The following is a 27,832-nucleotide window of genomic DNA, read 5'->3' as shown; positions in this document are numbered from 1 at the left end:
TTATGTCCTCTGTCTCCTTAACTGTACCTGTCTCAGTGTTTATTCTCCCTTGTGGTCCTTCCAATTTATTCTTCCTGTATCTCTCTCTTTTAAAGTAGGGTTCATGTCCAATGTGGAGCCCAACACAGGACTCAATCTTACAACCCTGAGATCATGACCTGAGTTAAGATCAGGAGTTGGACACTTAATCAACTAAACCATCCAAGGGCCCCTTTGTTCCTTCTAATTTAATCCTCATTTCAGAATTGTGATTTTCTTGTCTTTGTTCTCCAGTTGCACCAGATTTTTGATAATCTCCCTGTTGTCTGGCCATCCTGTATCTGAGCTCTTCTATTTCTGGCCCATGCTGCTCTTTCAGAGCTAATCCCAAGTTCTTAATTGCTCTCAATCCATTTAACTTTATGTCCACATGTCTTCTCTTTGTCTACAAGATAGTATTTCATTTATTTCTGTCTTTTTTCCCCCTGTAAAAGCCTCTGTTTGGAGTTATATTTCTCTTTTGTTTCTTAAATGAAAAAAAATGTCATTTCCTAGATTCATAGGAGAAGATTTCTGTAGAATGGAGCAGATGGGCCATGTGGCTTTCCCTACATTTTTAGTTGTTACCATGAAAGGCTTACATAGCAGTCTGTCTGTGTAACTGGTTTTCGTTTTGTTTTGTTTTGTTTTTTCATTTCTCAGAATGAAGCCTTTGTCAGAAAGGCTTTCTGCCTCTATTGCTGAGTTTCCTAGAGCTCTGTCTGTGGGTCTTGCTCTTTAAGATAATTCTCTAATCTAATCTGCTTGTTCAGAGCCCACTAAGGGTGAGGTATTCTTCCTTGGGGTATGCAAATGTTCTAGAGATTTGGGGGCCCTGGGTCCATCAATAGTCTGATATATATGTATCAGATATATATACATGTATACACAAACACACATGAAATCAGCCATATAAAAAGATGAATATACAAAGATGAGACATTTGTAATGTCAAATTCTACAACTCATAATGAAAACAGTTACACATATCTATGTATCTAGCACCACGGAGATGCAAGAAGAAACAGAGACAAATTGGTAATAAGAAGCTTTAATTCACTTCTCTGAGTTCATGACATATACATAAAAAGTAATAATATAAAACACCTAAAAATGTAACTATTGAGATAAGTCTGATATGTAATTACACTGACTAACCATTAAAAACAGTGATTGTGCATTACTTTCAGGTGCTTCTGTTGACTCACGAAGTGGGCTGTGTGTTAATTCAAAAAGAAAACAAAGGTAGGAATAGTGAGATAACATTCTCTGATCAGAATGCAGCAAAACTAAAAATTACAATATGCACATACAAATTTTCTTCTGCCTATGAAATTTAGGCAGAACTTGCAAACAATTCTTAGGTCTAGAAGAAATCAAACCTCAAACTTCGAAGTGTTCAGAAAATAGGGATAGTGAAAATCCTATCTGTCAGGTCTATGAGAGGTAAAACAGTGCCCAGAGGAATACTGATAGCTTTTGAATATGTATATTAGTGATAAAGAAAGAATGAACAAAAGTGCATCATGTTTAGCTCAAGAAATTAAAAAGTTAAACCTTAAAAAGTCAGGAGGAAGAAATCGAAAAGAAAAAAGGGGACATCAAGGAATTAGAAAAGAGGGGAAAAAATAGCGTTGCTAAATCCAGGTCCTAGTCCTTTGGGAAAAAACCAAGAATGTATCTGTGGTTTGATAATTGAGAGAAAATAAAACTACACAGAACAATCATGACAGTTGGGAAGTAATACAAATAGAATATTGTAAGACATACTTTGTTCAACTTAATGCAAATAAGCTTGGAAACTAGAAGAAATGATATTTTTCTTAGAAAAAACATGATTGGTCAAAATTGACTCCAGAGGAGAAAGAAATAATAAACCCACAAATTTCCATAAAAGAAACAGAAAATGCCACCAAAGATTTACACACCTTCTTGGAAAAATAAGCTGTCCCAGAGAGTTTTCCAGGGGAAATCTACCAATTTTTTTAAGTGCCGGATAATTCCAACGCCATTTAAAGTGTCCTGGGGCCTGAAATTTTTTTTTTTTAAAGATTTTATTTATTTATTTGACAGAGAGAGATCACAAGTAAGCAGAGAGGCAGGCAGAGAGAGAGAGAGAGGAGGAAGCAGGCTCCCTGCTGAGCAGAGAGCCCGATGCGGGACTCGATCCCAGGACCCTGAGATCATGACCTGAGCCGAAGGCAGCGGCTTAACCCACTGAGCCACCCAGGCACCCCCTGAAATTTTTTTTGAATGTCCAGATGTTTTGTGAAGCACCAGAGACACAGAGATGCCCATGCGTATCACATATGCATACATTTGTGAATATTGATACAAAAGTCCAAATTAAAATAATAGCAAACAAAATACAACCATGCTTAAAAACAAAACAAAACTAATACACTATGACCAAGTGTTTAATACAGCATACCAGAATGGTTCAATATTCTAGGTTCTAATAGAATTAGTTAAAATTGGTGAAAATCAATATTGTAAAACATCTATTTGTGCAATGAAGCAAGAACAGTAAAGTTAATGGCAGAATGTAGGGAGTAGACAACATGCTTTTTCAGTGCAACATTCTCACAAATTTGGTGTAGGTTTGAAAAATTTCATAATAAAATGTTGGTAAAATATCTAATAATAGAATTTATCATATTAATAGGTCTAAGGAGAAAGATCACAAGATCATCTCCATAAACACTGAAAGGCATTTGACAAAGTTCAGTATCTATTCTTGATTATAAAGCATTTAATAAAATAGGAAGAGATAGCTACTTGTTTAACATAAAAATAGATTCATCTCAACCCATAAGCCAGCGTTTTGCTTAATGGGGAAAACACTAAAAGCATTCCCATTAAAGTCAGGGTAAAACAGAAATGTCCAATATAATAATATTTATATATATGTAAATACTATATATAATATAGGATTATTATTTAGCATTGTTGTGTCAGAAATAACCAGTGTAATTAAAGAAAGATATTAGAGGTATGAAAATAAGAAACCGAGATATTAAATTATCTTTATTTGCAGATGATATGGTGGGATGATGTGATTGTATAGCTATAACCCAAGAGACTCAGTTGAAAAACTTACAAAAATAAGATAGTTCAATAATATTGTTGGGTACAAAATTAAAAGAAGAATCAAGAGCATTTATATACCACTTTCTTGATACTTAAAATATTGAGTATTTTATCATAATGAGAAATACGTGATATATATGTGACTAAAACTTTGAAATACAGAGGCTCATAAATGATGACTTTAAACATGGAAAGTTATCTCATGTTCTTGGGTAGGAAGACTCAAAGATGACTGTTCTTTTAAAATAAATTTACAGTGTAATGGGTTCCCACTAAAATGCCAACAGTATTACTTAATGAAACTAGCTGATTCTAAAATTCACATAAAAATGAACAAATCAAAATAGGAAACCAATTTTTTAAATGTCAAGAAATTAGGGAGAAATAAGGCACCAGATATTGGAACAGTGTAGGATGGTTACTTATTTGTATAGACAGATCCACTGATAGAAGTTCATAAGTTCCATACAGATAGAAGTTCAGAATTTTCCCAAATATGCACTGTAGCTTAGTGTATAATAGAGGTGGCATTTCAGATCAGTGGGAGGAAGACTGATCATTCAGTAATATGTCTTGAGATAACTGGATAGTCATCTTGGGGGAAAAGTTGGATCCCTGGTTTGTGCCTTACACAATAATTTCAGGTAGATCAGAGGAGAATCATAGGAGAATGTTTTTCATAATCTGGGCAGAATTGATCTTGGAATGGCAAATGCCTTTCTAGAAGCCATAAATAAAATGATTGATAGATTCAACTACATTTTTAAAAAAATCTGTAAGACAAAAATCATCAGAAGCTAAATTCTTAGAAACTACAGATTGGAGGAAATGATTTGGAACTCACCACAAAGAGTCAGGTTCTCCAACATATGAAGCATTCCTAAAAAAAGGAAAAGAATAGAAAGACTGCCCCATAGAGGAAAAATGTGCACAGGCTCTAAAACACACATTCTCAATATATGTCCTATGGTCCTCAAGAGGGCAAAAAATTGTTTCTTGGGGAGCAGAGTATCTCAGCTATTACAATGGTTTGTGACCATCCAGAGCTCATCTCTGAGGAATTAGTCTTATTCCTTAGTATTTAATTCCTGTTGATAGGAAGAAATGAAATTAAATTTTTAATTGGTTGATTAAACAAACTCATTATAATAATCTAAACTATAAGAAAATAATTGTAGTAATTAATGAGAGCAAAATTTTCAACTTTTCAGGGTTGATACTGAGAAAGTGTTGAGAAATACAAATCTAAAAAAAATGGTTGACAGAAAACATACAGATGGCTGTTGATCATACGAAAGTAATGCTCCTATAAAAGCTTTATGGAAATATCCACGGCAGCATTATTCATAGTAGCCAAATGGTGGGAACAGCCCAAGTGCCCATCAACTGATGAATGAATAAAGAAAATGTGATAGATCCAGGCAGTGGAATGTTACTGGGCTCTAAGTAAGAAAGTGTTGTCACCTGCTTTCTTGGATGAATTTGGACAGCACCATGATAAGTGAGAGAAGCCAGTCACAATAGAGCACACATTGTGTGATTTTATTTATATGAAATGTCTAGAAAAGGCAAATCTGCAGAGAAAGTGGTTGGTTGCTTAGGGTTGGGGGTGATGGGGTATTTGGAAGAGTGGTTGCAAAGGGTCCAGTTGAAATGTTCTAGAATTGATTGTGGTGGTGGTCACACAACTCCGAATATACTAAAAGGCACCAAAGTGTACACATTGTGGGTGAATTGTTTGATAATGTGAATTACATCCAATAAAGCGGTTACCAAAAAAATAACCAGTAGTAGTAGCTCTTGGATTTCTTTGGAATGGACTACTTTAGTATCTCTCAGAAGCTGTGAATACTCTCCAGAAGGATTTGTACATGCAGAGAAGTTTGCATTTAATTCAGTGAGTTTAGGGACCCCCAGATTCCCTAGGAGGCCATGCAGTTGAGCCCAAGAACTTCTGCAAAATATTTAGAACATTTCTGGAACATGTTCCATTTCTGGAACATTTCTCACTTACTCTTGTACGTTTGTCATTCACATCTTCCTTTATGTCAAGTTGTGTGGTTCTCTTCATGTATCTGTACTTCTTTTTTTACTATTTAATAATTTGTGTTGCTCTCTTGAATTGTATTTTTATTCCAATATTACTTCAAATTTTTATTGCTGCCGCATGTATTTTACTAATGGCCGCCTTCCCAAATGCTCGTTTTTTGACATTTTGCCCTTCCATCTTATTTAATTTTGAAAATGCAACAATCATTATTGTTTCTGAATATAAAAGTCATATATGTTCATCATTTTAAAATTCAAACCATTTAAAAGATTAGAAAGTGAAAGTATATCGATTATTCTGCCCCTAGAGATAGCCACTGTTTCTTATTAGTTGTAAGTATTTTTCAGTTAATTAGCTGGGGCTTCCCAGATAGAAAAATTGTATCATCTTTAATTAATGTGTGACAAGGATAATGTTTGGAGGATATTAAGCCAATGCATTTTCTTTAAAAAAGAATCTTAATTATGAAATATCTTAAACCTACAGAAAGGTCCAGAAAAGGATGTAACGTATTCATTTTACCATTGTCAGAGTTTGGGAGTCCTCCTATCCAATCTCTTCCTTCTCCTTCTCCCCCCAAGGATACCACCCATCCATATATGTTCACGACATAAACATATATCCACAAACAATACACAGAAGTATTCTGTGTGTTCTTCAGTGTACATGAACCGTAGCATACCATCTATAACTTTTTAAAAGATTTTGCAATTTACTCAGGTTGATACACATAGGTGAGTTTTCATTTTATCTGCTTACTAGTATTCCATTGTATGCCTTTTTTGCCTGTTTCCCTTCCAAGGTGCAGTTGTTTCCATTTTTAAACAATAACATATAGCACTGGATAAACATTCATATCCATGCCTTCTTAGGTACACCAGGGAAGATTTATCTAGGTTAGATATTTGGTTGTGGAAATGGCACTTTCCACCATACTAGGTCCAGTATTATCAAAAGCTCTCCAGTGTGATCATACCAGTATACTTTCCCACCAGCAGCATGTTCTGTAAAAGTGCTTGTTTCCTTGCACCCTCCATCATTAGGTACCATCTGATTTTTAAATTTTGCCAGTGGATGGATACGAAACCTATCTTGTCGCTTTAGTTGATTTTCTTGATTACCTGTGAGGTTGCAGAGCTTTTCATTTATTTATTTACTATTGAGGTTTTCTCTTCAGAGTCCCTGTACATAGCCTTAGTCCCCTTCCCCCCCTCATTGATTTGTAGAAGTTCATTATATATTGTGGACACTAATATTTTGTTGCAGATAACTTCTCCCAGCCTATGCTCTGTTTTCACTTTGTTTATAGTATCATTTATTGTGTGCAAATACTTTATTTTTATGTACTCAAGTTTATTCATGTTTGCCTTTATGGTTTGAACTTTTTCTGTCTTGCTTAAGAAATCCTTTCCACTCTCGTGTCATATACACATGTTCCTGTATTTACTTCTAAAAGTTTCAAGATAGTTTCAATTTATAATTTGTCTTTAATACACCTGGAATTAATTTTTTATATGATGTATAATTTGTATATGGAATTATTAGGAATTTTACTTTGTCTTTTCCTCATATGGACAGTAGTAATTCTAGCATTATTTTCCCCTTTTTGAACTCTTACTTGAAAAAATTTCAAACATATACAGAAAACAGGATAATAAACCTCATATCCTTAATCATCCATGAATGCTCATTTCATTGCCAATCTTGTTTCATCCATAGCACCAATCATTCCCTCTCACGAATTATTTTAAAGCAAAGTCAGACATCATATTATTTCATCTGTAAATATTTCAGCATGAATCTTTAAAAGATCAGGTCTCTTTTGAGCCATAATAACATTATTATGTCTAAAAAACATTAATTCCTTAATACCAATAAACAGATTTCTACAAACCATAATTTTCTTTTTGCAATTGGTTTGAGTCAGAATCCAAATAAATTCCATATGTTGCAGTTGATTGAATTTTCTTAAGTCTATTTCAATACATGGATATCTCCTTCCTCTTCCCCCCCACACCTTAAAATTTATTTGTTGAAGAAACTAGACTGTTGGTTCTGTACAGACTCCCACATTCTAAGTTTTCCTAAGTGTATATTTGTGGTGGTACCATTCAACATGTTCCTCTGTCTCGATGTTTCCTATAAACAGTTAGTTTAGAGACCTGGTGACATTCAGGTATGACATTTGGCAAGAATACTTTGTCCAAGATTCTGTGCATTTCCGTTAGGTATATAATGTCTAACATCACATATTTGGGATATTAACAACCATTGATGTGCCTAGATCCATTGCTTCATCAGATCTTGGAAAATGGCAATATTCTAATTCCATCATTCCATTATCCTGTATTTTGGCATCATTTATTGAACAGTCCATTCTTTTGTCACTCATTTGTGCTGGTTCCATATACATGTGGCTCAGTTTCCAGGCTCTCTCTACTGTTCTTTTGACCTATTTGTCTGTCTTGGCACTAATGCCATGTTACTTTAGTTACTCTAGCTTCATAGTAAGTCTTCATATCCGGCAGAAGAATACATCGCAGATTACACACACACTGGGAAAAAAAGCTCTTTTTGACCCTTTATAATTCCATAAATACTTTGGGATCTGCTTATCAAGTTCCATGGAGAATTCCCTTGATGTTTTGGAATGACATTGTGTCAAATCTGTCCTTCAGTTTAGACACAATTGCCATCTTTGTGATACCAAGTCTTTGCATCCACTAACATGAATTAGTTATCCCTGCATTCAGCCCTTTTATGCCCTTCAGGGAAGTTTGATGATTTTCAAAGTTCTTATGCATCTTCCGGATGTTGTCATGGCGAATGGTGTCTTCTTTTTGAATTACACTTTTTAACTGTTCCTACTGGATAGGAATGCAGTCAATTTTTATATATATGATTTGTATTTAGCAGGCTTGAGGAACTCTATTCTTCTGATAGTGTGTTGGTAGATTTTCCTGGAATTTTTTCAAACATACGCAATGATTTTTAAATCTGGGAATAATGTCAGTTCTGTCATTTCTAATCCATATATCCTTCGTCTTTGGTCTCCTCAATTATATTTGTCTAATATTGAATACAGGTGGTGATGGTCTTTTTTTGCTTCTTTCTGAATTTCACAGAAATGCTTTTCACTCTTCAGTACTATCATGTATGTTGAAACTTTTTTTTTAACCTTATTTTTTTCCAGCTTTATTTAGATATGATTGACATATATATCATGCAAGTTTAAGTTGTACCATGTGATGAATTACGGTATGTATATATTACAAAATGATTATCATAAGGTTAGTTAGTACCTCCTCACCTCACCTCACATAATTACCAGTTTTGTTGTGATGGTGGTGGTCATTGTGAGAATGGTTAAGATTTATGCTCTTAGCAACTTATATATGTACAATACAATTATTCAGTCACCATGCTGTACCTGTCCCAGAACTTACTCATCTTATAGCTGGAAGTTTATGCCCTTTGACCAGTACATACCCTTTATGAAAACCAGATAAGCTCCTTTCTATTTCCTAGGTAACTTTTCATAAATAAGTATTCAATTTTATCACGTGCTTTTCCCCACATATGTTGAGATGATAATGGTTTTGTTTGTTTGTTTGTTTGCTTGTTTTAGTATTACTGGGCTATGGGGCTTCTGGTTGGCTCAGTCAGTGGAGCATGCAACACTTGGTCTTGGAGTCGTAGGTTTGAGCCCCACATTGGGTATAGAGATTACTTTAAAAAGTAAATAAAATTTAGGGGCGCCTGGGTGGCTCAGTGGGTTAAGCCACTGCCTTCGGCTCAGGTCATGATCCCAGGGTCCTGGGATCGAGTCCCGCATCGGGCTCTCTGCTCAGCGGGGAGCCTGCTTCCTCCTCTCTCTCTCTGACTGCCTCTCTGCCTACTTGTGATCTCTCTCTGTCAAATAAATAAATAAATTCTAAAAAAAAAAAAAAAAGTAAATAAAATTTAAAAATATGTATATATTACTGGGCTAATTACATTAATATTTTAAGTTCTAAACTATCTATGCTTTCCTCAAATAATCTCTGCTTGTTATAATGTCTTGCTCTATTTTTCACTCATTGCTCAATTTGTTTAATATTTAGATTTTTATGTCTATGTTCCCATGTCTTACAACAGGCAGTCCTTGTAGCTTCCTTGTCTGTTTTGGTATTAATGTTGTCCCTTCTTCATAAAATGTGTTAAGGAGCTTTCCCATTTTTTCCCCCATTCACTAAAACATGTTGTAAAGAATAAGGATTTTCTATTCCTTGAAGTTTTGGTAAGTCACCTATAGAATCATCAGTGCTGGATGATTTTGTTTTGTTTTGCTTTTGTGGATGAATTCTAAAATATGGATACCATTTTATTAGTGATTAAAACTCCATTCAGGTTGTTTCTTCTTTCTTGTATCGCTTTTATAAATTACACTTATCTATGAAATTGTTCACATTTTTAATTCATTGTTATAAACTTTTTGCAGTGTCCTCATACGATTTATTATGTCTGAAGTTCTGTCCCCCTGCTGTTCATTCTTAATATTGTTTATTTGTGCCTGCTCTCTCTTTTTTCTTGATAAATCATGGTAGAGGTTCGTATATTTTATTAGTCTTTGCAAAGAACTGATTGAGGGACTTAAAAAATATTCTCTACTATTAATTTTTTTAAAGATTTATTTATTTATTAGAGAGAAAGACCACACAGAGGGAGAGGCAGAAGGAGAAGCAGAGAAACAGGCTCCCCACAGAGCAGGGAGTCCGATGTGGGGCTCGATCTCAGGACCCTGGAATCAGGGTCTGATCTGAAGGTAGATGCTTAACCGACTGAGCCACTCAGGTGTTCCTCCTGTCTCCTGTTAATTTAATTGATAGATAATTGATCTCTGTTTTCTTTGTTCTCATTTTTATCATTGTCCATTGAGTTTACTTAGTTACTTTTTTGCTAACTACTAGTTTGGATGCTTAACGTGGTGATTTTCCATCTTTTTGAAGCACTTTCTTCTTTCAGTATTGCTTTCCATATTTTTAAAATACAGTACTTTTATTTTTGTTAAATTTTCTAAATGGGGTGTGTTAGCCATCTATTTGTAATTTATTTCTAATTTTATTTGTTGTCAGAGTATATGATCTGCATGTCTTGGAGTTTTCAAAGACTAGTCTGGTCTAGCTTTTGGTTATTTTTATAACTGTTCCATAGATGCTTGAAAAGATTAATTTAGGGGCTCCTGGGTGGCTCAATGGGTTAAGCCTCTGCCTTCAACTCAGATTATGATCTCAGGGTCCTGGGATTGAGTCCCACATCTGGCTCTCTGCTCAGCAGGGAGCCTGCTTCCCCCTCTCTGCCTACGTGTGATCTCTGTCAAATAAATAAATAAAATATTTTTTAAAAAAGATTGATTTATCTCTAAATTTTAAGTACAGGGTTCTAAACAGATTTACACATTCAGGCTCGTTAATTGTATTGTTCAAGTTTTCCTTATCTTTACTAACTTTATTTTTCATCTGCTTGACATGTAATGAGGGAGAGTTCATTAAACATCTCCCTTTGTGATTGTGGATGTGTCTGCTTTTCCTTATAATTCCAGCCATGTTTGGCTGTATAAAATTTTGAGGTTGTTGTTAGGTGCATACAAATTTAAGATTCTTAAATGTTTTTGGTTTTTTGGGGGGGCAGGGAGAGAGAGGGAGAGAGAGAATTTTAAGCAGGCTCCATACGCAGCACAAGCCCAACATGTGGCTTGCTATCACGACCCTGAGATCATAACTCAAGCCAAAATCAAGAGTCGGAGACTTAACCGACTAAGCCACCCAGGTGCCCCAAGATTCTTACATCTTTTCCCTTAATTGTTTTGTATCATTATGTAACATCACTGTTTATCTCTACTTTTGCCTCAAAATCTATTTTGCCGGATGTTAATATAGCTACACCACTTTCTAAGTTATTTTTTAATTAAATTTCTCTGATTTAACATTTTCTGTTCTTTTATATTCAGTCTTCCTGAGACGTAATCTTACACTGCTTATAGCTGTTCGCTTTTTTCTTCCCCAGTCTAAGCATCTTTGTCTTTGAATTGGCAGAGTTGGTCCACTTATATTTATTTTTAGTACTAACTTGTATTCCGACCATCTTGTGCTGTTTCCTATGCTTTCTACTTATTCTCTCCCTCCTCCTATTTTCTGCCTTGTCGGTGATGGATCAGATTCCTTTATTCCTTCCCTTCCTTTGTTCTCCTCCAGTGGTTTGGAAGTTCTAGCATCTATTTCTCCGCTTTCAGATGATAAGCTTAAATTCTTATAACTCATGCTTGAATTACCAAAGTCCAGGTTAGTCGGTATTCACTCCCTTCTCCTAACCTGTCCAGGGATCGGATGACCACTCCCTCCCACACTATGCATGTTATTTTGTCTAGAAATATAATGCAGCATTGTTTTAAGACTTATCCAAATTAATTATCTATTTAATGTCTGGTCTCTCACCTCAGGGCTAGTGAACTTTAGTTTGCACATCTACAGCTCTGGTTTTTAAAAACATCCCTCTTGATTTCTCATATCTGAACATTTTCATTTATGTGTATTTGTGTGTGTGTGTGTGTGTATGAGACAGAAAGAGAGATTGAAACTATTTTCAATAGTTTTGAAAATTTTGTGGCATATTTTATATAGGATTTCTAGGAAGATTCTAGATGAGAGCAGAAAGGGGCACCGCATTATTTCACTTTGCCATATTGAGTGGCGTTCCGATTTTTTGGCATTTATGTATATGCACTTAGAGAAAATAGTTTTGCTGTGGATTTTTTTTTAACATATAGAGTATCCTATTGTATATGCTCTTCTGTATCTTTCTTTTTCTGTCAGTAATAGCATCTTTCCTGTCAGTATCTATGCATAAAACTGATTTTCACCGTTGCAGTTTATTGCATAGTATGGATTTAATATAGTTTATTCAACCACATTTTGCTTGGACGCTAAGATTATTTCCAGATTTTGCTATTAAAGGGAATGTTGCAGTCAAAATCACGTACTAGCTGCCTTAGGAATGCATGCCAGGGTTTCTGTAAGAAGCAAAGTTGTGGTGTTATATAGAATATTCATTTTTTCATTTTGATGCTGCCTAAATGCCCTTCAAAGTGGGAATGCCATTCTATGTACATTTTCATATACATTTTATATTCCTCTTATACTGTATAAATCTTTTACCCCCATCCTGTCAACACTTGTTATACTTGATCTTGAAAAAAATTTGCTGAACTCGTGGTTGTAAATTGTTCCTTTATTTTACTTTGCATTTCGTCCCGATTACTAGTAAAATGAAACATCTTTTATATATGATTACTGCCCATTTGCATTTCCTTTTCTGTGAATTGCCTGTTCATAGTCTTTGTCCATTTCCTATTCTAGTTTGTCTTTTTCTTAATGATTTGCAAGACTCATGGCTTATAGAGTAGTCAACTTTTACTAAATGTTGCATTTATGGCTTTTGGGTTTCGTGCATTATTTAAGAAGCTTCCCAGGTTGATCATATAATCTCCTATATTTCTCCTCACACAATTGTTTTGTGTTTTGCTTTAGGACTTTTATCCCTTGGAAAATTTTCCTTATGGATAGTGTGAGGTAAGGATTTACTTTTATTTTTTCATATGTCAAGGGGTATATAACTTCCTCGCCTATTTGATATGGCATCTTATTTAGATTAATAAATCAATGGATAGGATATATGTGAACTCGACTCAGTTCTCTTACCTGTTGATTTCTCCTGTACCAATGTCACACCATTTTAATTTCTCACCATTTTAATTTGCAAAGTTATGAATCTTATAGATGAACACAAATGTTATGTTTAATGTTTATTCAGTAAATGTGTGTGCATTTGCTCTTCCATATTAATTTTAGAATCAGCTTGTAAAATTCCACGAAAAGTTCTCTGGAGTTGCAGTCAATATTATATTGACTTTAAAGATTATTTGAGGAAGAGTTTCTTTTGTATTCCAAATGCTTTGATCTTTTGATTTGCTCAAACTTTCCTCTTCAACTTCTTATTTTATTGCATTTAGGTTTGAAAATATAGCCTTCTTCCTATAATAAATATTTCTTGAGCGCTGACATTATGTCAGCCACAGTGTTAGGCACTGAGAATCAGTGGTGACAAGACTTATGTTCTCTGCCCTCACGTGGCTTACATTTCCTTTGCGGGCTAGGAAAGTGTTTCATTTTTTTAAAAAATGCTAGGTGCAGTGTTTAAGATTATGTATTCTATGTCTGTACATTATAGATTTTGAAATGTTTCTAGTAAATAACCTTATTAATGAAGTTATTCATAGCTTCCGTATTTTTATTTCTTTTTGCTACTTGATTTGACAAAGCAATGCAATAATATTAAGGTATCCTATTAAGATTGTGATTTTGCTAAATTCATCTTGGTATTCCTAATAGCTTTTGCTTTGTAGATTGCTTTTTTTAAAATGCTACCGTTTATTAGGTTTTTTAATAAAGAAAATGTTAAAAAATATCCCATAATCTCACAATCCAGATAATCCTCACCGAGTCCCCAAACACACACATACACACACACACACACACACACACACACACACACTTGCACCCATGATTTAGGAAGTGTATATTGCACAGAAAACAAAAATTCAAGTTTCCTGCTTCGCTACCCCTCCTGGGGAAGGCAGCCACTGTCGACAACTTGGCAGATTTTGCTCGAGATCACCTTCTTTCTCTTCAGCATTGTTCCACAGAGCCTCGTGTTTCTGGAATGCCAGTGATGAACAGAGAACTCTCTCTAATGATATAGCCATGTGTCTTGGAGTAGGTGTTTTTGGGGCTGCGCCAGTGCATCTTGCTTTGGAACCGCTTAGGCCTTCCAGAGCAGTGCTTCTGAGACATTTATGTGCACACAGATCCCTGGAGACATTGATCAAAAGCAGATTCTGATTCAGTGGGTCTAGGATAAGATCCGAGATTCTGTGTTTCTAACAAGCTCTCAGGCAATAGCCCGGGCTGCTGGTTCATCAGCCAGGCTTTGAATAGCAAGGTCCTGTCCTGAAACTTGTCTGCCCTTTGGCATCCCCTGGGGAGTTCTATAAACTCTGAGTGCCTGAGTGCCACCCCCAGAAATTCTGATTTAATTGCGAAGGGTCGTAGCTTACACAGGGCAGATTAAAAACTCTCCAGGTAATTCCAGTGTGCAGCAAAGTGTGAGAACCACTGTTCTAAAGAAGCCTGCGCCCTCATCCCCGTACTTCGCTTTTGCTGTAAAACCGCTCTCGGCAGATGCCTGCGCTGAAGCTTCAATCGAAACTCACTGTGACCTGTTTTCCTGGAGTCCTGGCAAGGACCAAGATCCCCAAGGGGGCAGACTTGCTTTGTTCCGTGCCTCAAGGAGATTTTCTCAGCAGTTTCTGGTCCTCCTGTGTTTCACCTTTTGGGAAGGCACTGTCTTAGGAGGTCCCCCAGAGTGAGAGGGAATGAATGGTCTGGCCATTCAGAAAGCATCCACTGAACAAACAAATATTGCCCAGTGCTGCTTCCTAAATGGGATAATCTTGCCCCGGAGATCTAACCTCGGCCCGCCTCCATCTCTCATTGTCCTGCTCGGTCCCCATTTCGTTTGTCCTCCCTTAACAGTGCCTTTCCTTAGAAAATGCGGTTCTCAACGTGGGGTCCCTGGGCAGCGGCCTGAGTGTCACCTGGGAATGGGTTAGAAAGTCAGAATTCTCAGGCTCCTCCCCGGTGTTACTGATCAGAAACTTGGGGCTGGAGCCCAGAAATCAGTGTTTTATCAGACCCTTCAGGGGATTCTTATGCCTACTCGAGTTTGAGAACGCTTGCCCAAGATGCCGACTGATTTATTTGATCTGGGGTGGTGCTCAAGCATCACTGTGTTGAAAAGGTTCCCCAGGTGATTCTCATGTGCAGCGGGAGCTACGAACCACTGCCTTAGAGAGTTCTAATGCCTTAGATTTATCAACCCATTCTCCTAGGGGCCAAGTAATAACTTGATCTCCAGTTATAACGGTTCCATCACCTTGAAACTCCCTTTGTAACGCTTCCGCTATTTTGTGCCACTCTTCTTCCTCTTTCCTCTCAAATTTGTCCAGATTTTCTGTAACTCCTTGGTTTAGATGCCCTGGGGTCTTAAGTCGAGAGTTCCCAGTTGCTCCCAGTGATACGATACACTGTGTGTACGTGTGTGTTTGTGTGCACATGTGCGTGCCTGTGTGCACCTGTGTGTGCATATGCACATATATGTGTGCATATCTGTGTGTGCTTGTGTGTATGTGTGCGTGTACATGCACATGCATTTGTGTGTTTATACATGTGTGTGCGCATGTGTGTGTGTGAAAGGAGCCGTTTCACACGGGCTCTCTGGGTGTGGTTCCCTTGGGGAGACTCATTCTGCTCTTTGGCACATTTCCTCGCGCACCGTTTCTGGCGTAGTGACAGCTAAGATGGGGCCCCTTCTCTAATTCTCCATCTAACTTTTCCTTTCTGTTAGTCTCTTCTGCTTCAAGGTCCCATTTGACATTTCATAGCCATCCAATCTGCTCCAAAGTTCTCAGTGTTTCTCTTCCGCCACTCAGTGGGGCTGTTTTTAATTGTTTTCTTTTTTCCACTGCTCCCGCTCCTATAGTCTGAAGTATACTTTTTTGTGTAAACCTCAACTTTCTGGACGACTTAATTCTTAGAGGCAGAATCCTCCACGGACATCATTTCTTAACCTCTCTGTAGTTTGTGGGTTTACAGTCATTTTATTGAGGTATTTCTCTATGAACCTAAGAAGACAGCACATCTCTTTGTAACAGATTCCCTCTTCCTTTTTATTGGTACATTAATAAAATATGCTGTTCTCCTGAGCGTGGATTCTGAGTTTGGATCTCTAAAATCCAAGGCTATGATTATTCCAGAGCCCACTTTAGACCATGTGGTAGGGAGTGTGACCCATACAGCCTATGGGCAAGTCATATAAATGCAGAGTTTCCCTTGGCCCTGAATGTACCACAAGACAACATAGAAGGGCCTGGAATGGTGACTGCCTACCTGGGCTGTCTACCTGACTCTCATACTAAGAGTATACAGGTGGAGGCTCACACATGTACGTTGTGTAACATATATGGAAGTTGAGCACAGTATAAATGTTACAAAAATAACCGTAAAAAGGAAAATTAGTTGTTCCTCCCCTTAATGTCAAAAAGGTTAACATTGTAGGTGCTTAATGGCCTCCCAAGATGTGCATATTTTGTCTCCAGAACCTGTGATTATGTCACCTGACATGGTAAAAGGGACAGGGTGGTGTATTAAGTAAAGGATCTTGAAATGGGGGCATTAGACTGGATTATCCCGGTGAGGTCTAACTGTAATCCCTAGAGTCCCTGTAAGAAGCAGGCAGGAAGTTCAAGGTGAAGAAAAGTTGATAAAACAACAGAAGCAGAGGGAGAGAGAAAGAGAGGTTGGAAGATGCTATGAAAGAAGATTGCTATGGAAGAAGCTGGCTTTGAAGATGGAGGAGGGGTCATGAGCCCAGGAGTGCAAAGTGTTCTGCTGCATCTTCATTTTCCCCTCCCATGAGACAGCAACTTTCAGCTTTTAGTGATCTCTTCTGCTATTTGCCTTTGTACTTCAAGGCAACGGTTTATGCTGCTAGTTCCACATTCTGGAAAAATATCTGTTGACTTTCTAGTGAGAATCAGATGAGGATTTAATTCTTTTTTTTTTTTTTTTTAAGATTTTATTTATTTATTTGACAGAGAGAGGGAGACAGTGAGAGCAGGAGCAGAAGCAGGGGGAGTGGGAAAGGGAAAGGAGGCTTCCCGCCAAGCAGGGAGCCTGACACGGGGCTCGATCCCAGGACCCTGGGATTATGACCCGAGCCGAAGGCAGATGCCAAGTGACTGAGCCACCCAGGTGCCCCAAAGATTTAGTTCTTTCACATCACATCATACACTTCCCTTCTTCTCATTCTTCCAACATGATTATATGACAACTTTTATTAATCAAATACTCAATATTTATATAATTAGTCCTATGCAAAGATTGGTCACAGCTGAGCCACATAGTGTACTATTAATACATTTCTTTTCCTGTACAACTTTTGTTTTTCCCGGTGTTAACAATTTGTTTCTTTTTTATATTTGCCTGGTTTTCTGATTCTTGACCACTTCTGCTTCAGACTTGCCAATGAACTAAAATACCCCTCCAGATATGATGATCAAACTCACCAGATAATCTATCATATTTTTTTTTTCTCCACTGGATATAGCTCTTCTGCGGCCTTCCATATTCCTGTGATGCTCCAGGGTGATTTTTCTGCAGGCCTCCATGGCATACGACTGTCCTCTTTGTACATTTCCTTCCCATCATTCCCTCTGCCTTTCTGTTGGATCTCACGTCCCATATTACATGCTTTTCTCTTTCTTGCTTTTCTCTGTCATTTAGCCATAGCATATCTTCTTAGCACCCTGAAAAGGAATGCAACGGCGCTGATACATATTTTTAAATCTTGCACGTCTAAAAATGTATTTATTCTTCTTTCACAGTTAATTGATAACTAGGTGAGACTCAGAATTCTTGGCTGGAAATAATTTCCCCTTATCATTTGTAAATCTTTGCCCCACATTTTCTAACTTCCAGAGTTGCTTTTTGGAAATTCCATACCATTCTGGTTCCCAGTTCCTTGTGTACAACTTTGTTCATTTCTGAAAATTTCTAAGATCTCTCTTTATTCTTGGTGTTCTACGATTTCTAAATAATATCCCTAAATTTTCTCATATTTTGCCTTCTATTTTAAAAAATTATCTCTATCTTTTTATTCTAACTCCTGGATTCTCTAAACTTTACCTTCCAGCTTTTCTGTATTCTCTCAGTATTCCTTTAAAAAAATACATAGATCGCATTCTAATCTCATTTTATGGCTGCAGGGTCTTATCTTTCAGAGGATATTATTTATAGAGGTTTAGTCAAATGTTTCCCAGCTCCCTATAGTGTCTCTCTTTCCTCCTACCTGCCTTTTCCTATGTACCTAAATCTCTGGTCTCTGTCTTTCATTCTAGAGACTTCTACAGGTATCTGGAGATAATTGGCTGTCATTCATATTTCAGAGTATTGTGTATGGACCTGACTCGAAGCTCTGTGTACGTGGGTGGGGCTCATCCAGGGTGATCGGAGACCCACTGGCAGTTTCACTGGAGGGCCTCTGGTGGTCTCTGTAGACCTTTTCCCTTGTCCCAGGCAGTTTTCCCAGAAAAGAAATTTTCCAGTTGCCTGAAACCTGGAGGGAGAAGGAGGCACAGAGACAGCGCTTAGCCATCTGCCAGCATCCTCTGAGCACCAGGAGAGGACAGGGATGCTGGTTTAAGTGTGGGCCTCACCCTGTGCGTAGCTAATGTTGCAAGTAAGGAGCCTCCAGTCAATCTCTCAGAGGGTAAACTTCGTGTCTCTAGCTGTGGTGGGAAGTGTGGTTGGTCCCCTGGCCGACTGAGGCTTGAACCTTACTTCTCATGTTACTCCCTCCCAGCCCCCTTCGGAAGGACCTAGCCTCCATCCCTGAGCCTTTTTCAGGTCTCTGGGGCCAGTTGGTTTGCTCCTAGTTGGCTTCCCTTCCTGCAGGCTCAGATTTCAGCTTTCCCTACTCTGCAAGTCAGTGGCCATCATCCATTTTCCTAGGTTCCAAAATTTAGTTAATAACTCCATCTGCTTTTGTTTCCTCTCCTGTTCTCTGTACCCTGTGGGTTTATACATCTTGAAATTCCATTAAAGCCCATTTTGGTAAGATTTCAGGAGTGAGTAGAAACAAGCACATCTTCTGTCATCCATTTTATCTCAAGTTTCCTTTCTCCATTGTTTTCTTTGCTTGAGCCATATCTATTCTCTCTCTGATTCTTCTTCTTCCTTTTTTTTTTTTTTTTTTTTTTTAGATGTATAGTTTTGGTTTTTTGGGGTTTTTTTTAAGATTTATTTATTTTAGAGAGACCAAGTGAGAGTGAAAGCATGCATGAGCAGATGGAGGCAGGGGCAGAGGGAGAAAGAGAGAATCCTCAAGCTGACTTCCTGCTAAGTGTGGAGCCAATGCAGTACTTGATCCCAGGACCCTGAGGTCATGACCTGAGCCAAAACCAAGAGTCAGACATTTAAATGACTGAGCCACCCAGGCGTCCCTCTGTCTGATTCCTGAACATGTTAAGTTCCTTCCTGCCACTGGGCCTTTGCACATGCTCTTTCCCCTCTTCTGGAACATTCTCTCCTTCTTGCACTTGCTCTTCACTTGGCTGTGGCTTATCGTACATATCTCAACTTAGAAGTCACCTCCTCGGAGAGACCCCCACACACACCCCCAATCCTGAGACTTCTCTCATCGAAAGCAACTCTGGTAGCTCTCTCTGCACAGGCCAGAATTGCTTGCTCTGGACCGTCTGTGGCCCCCTTCCTCCTTCATAGGTGCCGGAGGTTTTCAGAAAGAGGGAGAGAAGGAAGGAAAGGCAGTTTCCTCTCAGAGCCTTGAGGACCCTGCTGGAAGCCCCCAGGCCTGGCGGTTGCCTCACCTACCTTCTGGCCATATGTCAGCAGCCTTAAGAGCCGAGCTGGGGCCTGAGCTTCCTCCCAGCAGCAGGCCAGGAGCGAAAGGTCAGCAGGAAGATGCCTGCCCTTAGTCCTCTCAGCCTCCTTGCTCATCTGGGACTTTTTACTCACACTCTGTTGATCGCTGCCTCTGTCACACTCTGTGGGTCTCAGCCATTCCTCCGTGTCTCTCTGAGTGTCTCTCTCTGGGCCCCTGTTCTCTCCGCACTCATGTCTCCGGCTCCGCCCCTCTCTCGTGCTGCGCTCCCATTCGCCCTTCGCCTCCACCCACATCGCTTTCCCTTTGTCTTTCTCCGTGTTCCTCCTGCACCCTCGCTGGCTCTGAGAACGCCTCTCTCTGCCTGGCACCCCCCACCCCCAGCACACACAGACAGACACACCCCCCCCCCCCACACACACACACAGAGCACCTCTGAGCCCTTCCCCGGCCTCCGCTCAGGTGCACGGTCGGTGGGGGCCTTCGTGCGGTGGGGCCCAGGTGTGGTGTGGCCTGGTGGCCGGCCGGACCGCCTGCTAACACTCTTGTAAGGTTACTATTTATCTAGTGCAACCGAAGTTGGCACACACATCTGGCGCCTGGTACTTAGTGCAATTATTTATGATTTCCACCAAGATTTAAAAGCTCATCGCCGGCCTTGTAATGCAGTAACTGATTGCGCTGCTAATGTAATTAAGAAAAGATTATGATGTCCACGTGGCGTACCAGATGGTGGCATTCATGGTAATCGGCGCGCACAACTGGCAGACAACTGCACAAGGGCAGCCGAGCGGAGGCAGCTGGAGACCAGCGTCTTCCTCCAGCCACTCAGGAAGGAGAGAGGCTTCTGGGAGCGCTGGACAGGGCAGGGTGGGGGGCGGGGTGGACAGAGAGGGGCAAGGACAGCTGGAGAGGGTGGGTCCGTCTCCCCGGACCTGCAGCTCCTAAGCTGTGGCCTCTTTGTTCCTGCTCCCGCTCTCCCACACACTCACGCACGCAGAGCACATACACAGGCACCCACGACACACATGCTCCAACTGCCGTAAGGGACTTTTTCCTTCATTTACTCCAAAGTATTAAATGACTAGTTCAGTTTGCTTTTGCAACTTGTTGTCCTCAGACCGGAAACCGGATTGATAAATAAAGCATACAAGATCCCGTTCCTTACGGAGTTCGACAGACTAGGGAAGAAATAAGCATTGATCGACTAACCACAGGAATAAGTGTAAAATTGAATTGTGATCAGTGTTACAGATGTGAGGTGGATGGTGTTATGAGGGTTTTCACCGTGTGCTTAACTTGGTCAGGGAGTTCAGAGAAAGCTTCTGTGAGGAGGTGACACCTGAGATGGGCTCTCACCCAGAGATGAGAGGAGGGAAGGGTGTTTCAGCCGAAGGGACACAAGCAAAGGCCCTGGGGTTGGAAAGGGGGCATGGCCAATACAGTGCCCAAGAATAGCCAAGGTTGCCTAGGGTACTGTATTGAAAAGAAACAAAACTGAGGCCAAGAGTTCTTAGATTATTTATTTATTTATTTGACAGACAGAGATCACAAGTAGGCAGAGAGGCGGCAGAGAGAGAAAGAGGGAAGCAGGCTCCCTGCTGAGCAGAGAGCCCGATGTGGGGCTCCATCCCAGGACCCTGAGATCATGACCTGAGCCAAAGGCAGAGGCTCTAACCCACTGAGCCACCCAGGCACCCCCAAGATTTCTAATAAAGCTATAGTTGTTCAGACATTGTGCCATTGGCACAAGAATAAACAAACTGACCAGTGGAACAGAGGAGAGAATCTGGAAAAAGACCCACACATAGATGATTACCACATTTATGACAAAGGTGACACCATAGTCCAGTGGGAAAGAGGTGGCTTTTTCAATAAATGGTGCTGGGGTAATTGGATATCCACGTGAAAAAAAGTGTCTGTAAACTCCTGCCTCCCATTAGACACAAAAATCAATTCCAGACAATTTGTAGAGCTAAATGTGAAAGGGAAAACAGTAAAGCTTTTAGAGGAAAACATAGGAGACCAGTCGTGTGACCTGGGCGTAAGGCAAATCTGCATTAACAGGACACAAAAAGGCTAACATTTTAAATGAGGAAAAAAATTCATCAATTGAATGTACTAGAATTAAGAAATTCTGTTCCTAAAAAATACCAGCAAGATAGTGAAGATCTTAACTAATGGAGTGGGAGAAGATGTTCACGACTCAAATATTTTACAAAGAACTTGGACTCAGAATATGATTTTTTAAATGGCTACAAATCAGTAGGGGGAAAAAAACGGACAATTCAATTTTTTTCTAAAAAAGGCACCTTACAAAAGAAGATTTTTCCAAAGGCCGGTAAACATATAATGAGATGCTAGACTTTATGAGTCACCAGAGTCATGCAAACAAAAATTACAGTGAGATACCACCACTGCCCCCTATCAGAGTAGCTAAAATTAAGAAGATAAAATATCAAACACTGAAGAGGATCATCGGAAGAGTGGGGACCCTTGCAAACTACAGGTGGGAATGTACCTTGGGACCTTTTTGGCGCACTGTTTGTCCTTGCCTGCTAAAGCTGAAAATATGGATAGCCAGTGACCTACCCCTAAACGTATTTTAAATGTGTACCAAAGACATGAACTAAAATGCTCCTCGTTTACCACCTATAATGGCCAAGAACTCAAAACTGCCTACGTGCTTGTTAGTAACATGGATGAATTTATCAAAATCGAGCAATTGCCGTATGTTCATACATTCGGATGCTACCCAGAAATGCAAATAAATGATGCTTGTTACATCCCGCATGAATCTCATAGATCCATTTATGAGTGAAAGCAGACAAAGTAAAAGCATAGACACCATTTCCATCTATATCAAGTACAAAAACAGGCAAAACTAGCCCATGGTGTTGGAAGTCAGAGAATGGTTCTCCCTGGGGAAGGAGAGGCTGAAACAGGACACAAAGTTGGCTTCTAGAGTTTGTGGTTCTCTGTTTTGTGCTCTGGGGACTGGTCGCATGAGTGACCTGTTCAAGTTCTTGCAGCTGTATACCTCGGACACATGTGTTTTTCTCTGTGTGTGTTACGCTTCAGTAACAAGTATGAAGGCAGAAGAAGCAAGAGGCCAGTGTGGCTGCAGCGGGGGAGCCTGAAGAGGTAAGTGGGGGGAAACCAAGCAGTGCCCACAGGCCCTGTCATGGAACAGTGAAACCATTAAAGGGTTTTAAATGAAAGTTGGGGTGGGAGTGGGGGGCAGGAAGTGGGGGTGATGTGATCTGTTCTACATTTCATACAGATCAGCCCAGACCTTTGTGTATGGATGACTGACTGACTGATCCGTGTGTGTTTATCTCCTTTTTCTCCTCAAGCTTCCAAAAAGCCGTGAAAAAAAATAAAAAGGATATACACTTACAGTGATGAAAAGAACCAGGAGGGGAGATATCATGGCTAGACCTTTCAGCGAATTTCTGGAAGCTAAAAAGTGGATGGGAGAGAGGTGTTGATGGAGCCACTCAAGGGACTCTCAGCTTCCGCGCAGTCTGAGGGCTCTCTTGACGAAACGGTTCGCTCCCACAGAACCCACGAGAGCCTTCATCTCAGAGATGCCACCGTTTGCAAAGAAAGTGGGAGGGACCGGTGGGGCCTAAACCAAGCTGGCAGGAAAGCCACTGACTTCTGTCCCTCCCACACTACGCCTACACACAGACTGCAAAGAACAATCAAATAATAAGAAGGGACTCTGAGGGGTGCCCAGGTGGCTCAGTGGGTTAAGGCCTCTGCCTTCGGCTTGGGTTGTGGTCCCGGGGTCCTGGGATCGAGCCCCGCATTGGGCTTCCTGCTCCGCGGGGAGCCTGCTTTCTCCTCTCTCTCTCTGCCTGCATCTCTGCCTACCTGTGATCTCTGTCTGTCAAATAAATAAAATCTTTAAAAAAAAAAAAAAAAAAGGAAGGAACTCTGAGAAATTAAACAATGAATTGCTCAAATGAAAAAAGTTTAATAGAATGCAAAGATGAATTTAAGATCTCCCAGAACATAAGAGCCAGGTAAAAGAGGCAGGAAATACAAGAAGAAAATAGGAATAAAGGATTTATTTAAGGATTTCAATACCTGACTCATGGTCATTCCAGAAAATACTAATTTAAAGGGGGGAGGTATGGGAGGAAGAATTAACAAAGAAATAATGCAAGAAATTTTCCCAGAGTGGAAGGACATGTGTCTCCAGAGTAGATCCACTGAATGCTCAAGAAATTGAATGCCTAAGAACTCATATGTAGTCACGTTGACATGAAATGTCAGAACCCCAGAAACAGAAGCTGTTAAAATATTCGAGGAAGAGAAATACATGTTACCTGGGAAGGATTGCGTGCCAAAATGGCATCAAATGTCTTCTGACAAGAGCAGATGCAATGTTTTCATTGTCCTCAAAATTTTGAAGATGATTTTCAGTGAGAGTTTATATGCCCGACCCAACTTGATCGATGTAAGAAGAAAGATCATCTCTGAAAATTTACCTCCAGTGCATCTGTTTTAAAAGAAATTGCTTACAACTGCGCTCCAGCAAAATAACAGAATAAACCAAGGGAAAGGAATACGTGATGTCCCAGAAACAATGGACCAGAAGAGCAGCAGAGAAACTCTAGGAAGGAGACAATGCAGTAGATCGAAGGAGGAACAGTCCACATTGGAGGCGGTGTCTCCTGGGAAGGGACAGTGTCACAGAATACAGAACACAAAGGGGGAGTGGTGGTGGCTGGGGACCATACAAATAGGAAAATGGCAAGTAGCACAGGGCAAAGGGGCAGGGGAATGTGATATCCAAGAAGAAGATAGAACCCTAATACACTACTTGGCTCTTCAGTGAACAGTATTTAAATAGTGTTTTCTGTGAGCTAAGCCCTTACCTATCCCAGCAATGAATAACGTTTAAGATCTGTATGTCCAGAGACAGAAGTGGAAGCGTGTTATCAGAAAGTATCAGAGATCCTGTAAATGGAAGCTAAAGGGGCTGGAAGTTGTCTCTGGGGTGAGGGCTAAGGGGACTGGGGTTGATACGGGGCGGAGATCTGTTGTCCTTCACGACTGCATTTAATACTTGGATGTAATTTTTTAAATTGTGATTTCACTCTGGCTGCAGAGTGGAAACCTGATTGGAGGAGGTCAAGGCCACAGGGAGACGGGTTAGGAGCAAGCTGCAGCAGGGCAGGCAAGAAACAAGTTTGTCGGACTAGGCTGGTGGCAGCAGAGATGGAGAGAGGATGGACACACGCTTGCTTAGGAGGACACAAGCGTGGGACCTGCAGTGGACGGGGTATAGGGATGCTGAGAAAGACGGAGACCTTGTGTCTTGCTTGTGTGTTTTGAATGGACAGTGGAGGCATCTATTGAGAATCCTGGCTAAGAACTAGGTCATGAGGAGAAAGTAGACTTCAGTCGGACACATGCTGAATCGAGGTGCTTTGGGGACACTGAAGACACGCTAGGTAGACAGTTGTAAACACATCTCTGAACTCAGATCAAATATCCAGGGACAGATAGTGACTAACGTTGCTAACAGATGAGATCCCCACGGAAGACAGTCCAATCCAGGTGCCCTGGAGGGATTGAGTGAACAAGAGAGGGAAATACCCGATGCGGTAAGATTGACGCGAAGTCTCACATGGTTGCAGGTGGCACAGATGTGAACCCATTCACACGGTCACAGTGTCCTTACAAGCACTTTATAACCCAGACGCCGACAGATTACCCCGTACTTTACATTATAGATTATTTAAGCTCACATCCCAAGTGCCGTGGAAGGTGTCCCCCACTGTCCGGGTACCCATATAGACTCCCAGGTCGCCATGATCTGTAGCCGCCCTCACCACTATTCCCAGCCCCTGCCTGTGGCTCTGACCTTCATCTTCGACCGTGTGAACAGACTCTCCTAAAGACTTGAAGCTGTGGGGGACAGTGACAGAACACAGCAGGAAGCAGGTTAAAACTCAGTGTCAGACATCACCATTCCTAGAAGTGTATTGCCTTGGCCGTGACTTTCCATGGAATCCCTGCCTTGTCCCCCGTTGGGTCCTCTTGCTGCTCACTGGCTTTTCCTCCCACCTGCTTTTGTCCTGTTTCTGTGCTCCTCATCCCCTGCCTCCTGGGCTGTCCTCAGAAATTCTGCTGAGAAATCCAGCTCTCCCTTTGTTCCATCCTTTGCCTTCTAGGCCTTGCCAGGCCACTTACAACACTCATGGGGGCCAGCAATGTACTTTTTGAAACAAAGAACCATCTCCCTTGAGATGAATTACATTTGTCCTCTACGGCGGCAAACTGGCTGCCTTCTGTTCATTCTTTAAAAAAGCTCTTACGCACATACACTCTTTGCAGACATGCACCCTCACCTTGACATTCAAATAAACACACTCACGTGTGGGTGTGCACACACCCAACTGCATGTACACTGTCCACCTGTCTGCATGTGCTAGTATCTGGGTGTGGGCCCATTCTCTGCTGCTCCGGCCACTGAGCTGTTCTGTCCTAAGGGAGTGTCCTGTTCCTTTTTTTTTTTTTTTTTTTTTTTTTAAATAATCTCCACACCCAACATGGGGCTCATACTCACATCCCCGAGATCAAGAGTCACATGTTCTACTGACAGCCGGTGGGGCCCCACAGGAGTGTTCTGTTCTTGAACTGGTGCCTGTCCCCTGGGGAAGAGGCATCCATTTAGTTTCAGCCCAGAAACTGGAACTGAGCTGTGATCCTGAGATTATGGGCTATGGCTGTGCCCCCAGAAATGTGATCTGTCACAGTGTCACCAAAGCAGTCCTACCCTGAGCAAACAAGCCAGGAATCGTGGGCTATGGTAGTCAGAATAGTGGTCTCTCTGAGATGTGCGGGTCCCAATCCCTGAAACCCAAGGGTATGTTACTTTCTGGTAATGCCAAAGGACCATTGCCCACGTGATCGGCTAGAGATCTTGAGGTGAACAGAGTGGGGCCCCTGTGACCGTGATCATCGTAGGGAAACAGGGAACTGGGAGAGTCAAGAAGGAGATAGGACGACAGAAGCAGAGGGCAGTGATGTGAGGCTGGCTTTGAAGATGGAAGGAGCCTCGAGCCAAGACATGCAGACAACTTGTAGATGTTGGAAAAGGCAAGGAAAGACTTCTCCCTGTGAGCTTCCAGGAAGAATGCAGTCCTATCCACATTCTGATTTTTGCCCAGTGAAATCCATTCCAGACTCTTACATCCCTAACTGTGAGATAGGAAGTTTGTGTTGTTTAAGCCACCAAACTTGTGGTCATTGGTCATAGCAACATTAGGAAACGAACATGGGAGCTCTGCGATGTTGCCAGTTCTTGGAGGAAGTATGGACGGTAGGGAGGGAACACTAAGATGACACCCAGAGGGGAGGGCCCTCTAGGGGGACTCAAGGCCAGGCCTTCCTCACCTCCCTGTGGTTATCTGAGGGGCTCAACCAAGACTAAGGGAAAATTGTGTGCCAGGGGCCTGGGGAGCAGTCATAGGGCAGAGAACTTTAGGGACTAAAAGGACCGCTGCCTCCCTGGGACTGGGTGGTGTGGCAGCAGGAGAAGGTTGGAAGACTAGGGAAGGAGTTGGGGTTCATCACTGAGCAGCCCCTCCCCCAGAGTCCCCTTTCCTGGAAGAAAACTTGCAGACACTGAGTCTCCTAGGAATGGCTGCCCAAGACTCCGTGGGGCTGGGGCTGGGGAAGGGGCAGACACTGCCATCCCACAGGACTTTGAAAGGGACTTCAGGTTCTTTGGCCAATTCATGCCAAATCACTGGCCCCAGAGAGAGACCAGTGAATTGTGACTAGTGTTAGTTTACCAGACTGGGAGCTCCTCAGGTGCAGGTCTGTCTTTGGCCCATTTCTGGACCCCATGGTAGGGCCAGCGGTTCTGCAAATGCCAATGAGCACGTGTAGGGGGGCAGCAAGGGACAGGAGCCCCAGACCGACCTGGGACAGCTCTGAGAAAGGGTGCTCTGGGGCCCATGCAGGGACCCAGCTATGTTTTGGGGCCTCTGGGTTAGAAGATTCCAGAGTACCTCAATCTTAGTTACTCATGCACCTGGATGAGATCCTGAATAGCTCTCTTGACTTTGTGTTCATAACTCCAGGCGAGGGTTCTAC

The 27,832-nt window shown here is 40.9% G+C and overlaps 1 long non-coding RNA gene across 1 annotated transcript in view; it reads left to right on the top strand.

Moving 5' to 3' along the window:
* The window catches only part of LOC131812969 (uncharacterized), a 34,369-nt gene extending 10,598 nt beyond the window's left edge, over positions 1-23,771 (top strand). The window contains exons 3-5 of the long non-coding RNA XR_009346564.1: positions 12,724-12,765; positions 22,793-22,855; positions 23,068-23,771. This is a non-coding gene — a long non-coding RNA (uncharacterized LOC131812969). The remainder of the gene's footprint in view (positions 1-12,723; positions 12,766-22,792; positions 22,856-23,067) is intronic.
* The last annotated feature ends 4,061 nt before the right edge of the window (positions 23,772-27,832 follow it).

This window comes from Mustela lutreola, chromosome 12 (genome assembly GCF_030435805.1).
Source record: "Mustela lutreola isolate mMusLut2 chromosome 12, mMusLut2.pri, whole genome shotgun sequence".
In the NCBI taxonomy this organism is placed as follows: domain Eukaryota; kingdom Metazoa; phylum Chordata; class Mammalia; order Carnivora; family Mustelidae; genus Mustela; species Mustela lutreola.
Note: the sequence above shows the minus strand (reverse complement) of the source record. Positions and strands in the feature narration are given on the sequence as shown.